Source organism: Tachyglossus aculeatus, unplaced genomic scaffold (genome assembly GCF_015852505.1).
Source record: "Tachyglossus aculeatus isolate mTacAcu1 unplaced genomic scaffold, mTacAcu1.pri scaffold_102_arrow_ctg1, whole genome shotgun sequence".
Taxonomy (NCBI): domain Eukaryota; kingdom Metazoa; phylum Chordata; class Mammalia; order Monotremata; family Tachyglossidae; genus Tachyglossus; species Tachyglossus aculeatus.
Window position 1 is genome coordinate 199,952 of NW_024044843.1, and position 2,613 is coordinate 202,564.

A 2,613-nucleotide genomic window follows, 5' to 3' on the forward strand; every position below is an offset into this window, starting at 1 on the left:
AAATACATAATTTAAATATAAGTGTAGAAATGCAGGGGGGCAAGGGTGGGGCAAAGATTTGACCCCACAAAGGTCCCAGATCCAAGATGATGCAGAAGGGAGAGAGAGCCAGGAACAAGAGGGCTCATTCAGGAAAGTCCTCTTAGAGATGTGACCTTAATGAGACTTCAAAGATGGACAGAGTGGTATTCTGGTGTACATGGCAGGGGAGTTCCAAGCCAGGGGCAGGATGTGGGAAAGTGGTCGGCGGTGCGATAGACAAGAACGGGGCACGGTAAATAAGTTGGCATAAGAGGAGCAAAGCGTGTGGGCTGGGTTGTAGTAAGGCAAGAGGAATGCGAAAGCTACTGACTCAGGAAATCAGGAGGAACCAGTATGTTTACAGATTGGGCTGGCCGCCTCGACGCCTTCCTGTGAGATAGAAGCCTCCAAGGGCCTGAAAGACCCCGGAGAGCCAATCCCACGATGCACACAGATCCCTCTAAAGAGCTTTGCCCCCGTCTCCTCTTGAGAATCTCCCACAGGTGACCCAGGAGCTTTGGGAAAGAAAGAAGACCACCATCTGGGGAGCCTCCCGGCTTTTTGCGACAGAGAGAATGGGGGTGGGGTGGTCTTCCCTTTTAGAAGGCTCCTAGTGGTATCCCCTTTTAGAAGGTTCGCCAACAATCTGGGGGACACTGAGGGGTCAGAGGAATACTGACAGGACCCGAAGCCAGGTGAGACCAGCGAATTCCAGCTCGGGCCTGACCTGGTCATTCTGAGCCGGGAGTTCGTTATGGGCAGGGAAACTGTCTGCCAATTCTGTTGCATTCTACTCTCCCAAGCGCTTAGTACAGTGCTCTGCACATAGTAAGTGTTCAATAATTATCATTGATTGAGTTAGTGAGGAGAGGTTGGGAGGAGAAGGTGTTCACCGTGGGAAATTCAAGGGAAACAAATGGTAATATTAGGAGGGCACTGAAGAGATGAAGAGAGTTATGATCTTACACAACCACTCCCGCCCGATCTTAGCCTGAAGGCCCGTCTCTTCCAAGAGACCTTCCCTGAATTAGCTCTCCTTTCCTCTCCTCCCACTCTCTTCTGTGTCACCCTGATTTGCTCCGTTTATTCACCCCACCCTCAGTCCCAAAGCACTTACGTATATACCCCTAATTCATTTATTTATATCAATCTCTGTCTCCCCTTCTACACTGTCAGCTCGATGTGGGCAGGGAATGTGTCCATTATAGTGTGGGACCGTACTCTCCCAAGGGCTTAATTCAGTGCTCTGCACACAGGAGGCTCTCAATAAATACGATTGATTGTCTTGATGGATTTGGAGTGGGAAGGCTTTCCAGACTAGTGGAATGGCTTGAGCTAAGCGTCAAAGAGCAGCGTGGCCCGAATCTGGGAGACAGAAGGATCTGGGTATGGTACCAATTTCTGGCTGGGTGACCTTGGGCAAGTTGCTTCACTTCTCGGGTCCTCAATTCTCCTGTTGTCCCTCCTATTCAGACTGTGAGCCCCATGTGGGAAATTGCCTTCTGGTTGACCTTGGACAAGTCATTTAACTTCTCTTTGTCTCAGTTAATTCATCTGTTAAATAGGGATTAAGACTGTGAGTCCCACGTGGGAAAGCCTGAATACCCTGTATCTACCCCAGCGCTTTGAACAGTGCTTGGCACATAGTAAGAGCTTAACGAATACCATGAGTAGTAGTATTAATAGTAGTAGTAGTAGTAGTAGTAGTAGTAGTAGTAGTAGTAGTAGTATGAAGTGACTGAAGCACAGAGAAGTGAAGTGACTTGCCCAAGATCACACAGCAGACGAGTGGCAGAGCAAGCAGCCAGAGAGCCCTGTTGGGATAGAAAGGGACCACAAGGTGTGGTGGTGGTGAAGTCAAGCCCTTGTTATGATTCTTACTTCCTGCACTTATTCAGAACTTTCAATGGGCTAAACACTATTCCAAACGCTGAGGTTGTTGTGGGAGACTGTAAGCTTGTAGACTCCAGACCGTAATCTTGTTGTCGGCAGGGAATTTATCGGTTATATTGTGATATTGTACTCTCCATGGCACTTAGTCCACTGCTCTGCACACAGTAAGCGCTCAAGAAATACAATTCATTCATTCATTCATTCAATAGTTTTTATTGAGTGCTTACTGTGTGCAGAGCACTGTCCTAGCGCTTGGGAAGTACAGTTCAACAACAGATAGAGACAGTCCCTGCCCACAACGGGTTCACAGTCTAGAAAGGGCGAGATAGACATCAAACAAGTAAACAGGCATCAGTAGAATCATTATAAATAAATAGAAGTATAGATATATGCACAGTATTAATAAAAAATACATAGAATTAGTATAAATATGTATATATCTATATATATATATCTATATATATAGATATATACATATTTATACTAATTCTATATATATACACACAAGTACAATGGGTCAGGGAGGGGGGTAGAGCCAAGGGAGCGAGTAGGGGCGATGTGGAGGGGAGATGGAGCAGTGAAAAAGGGGGGATTAGTCTGAGAAGGCGTCCTTGAGGTGGCGAGCTTTCAGTAGGGCTTTGAATAGGTGAAGTGTTCTAGGTTGGCGGATTTGAGGAGGGAGGGCGTTCCAGGCCAGAG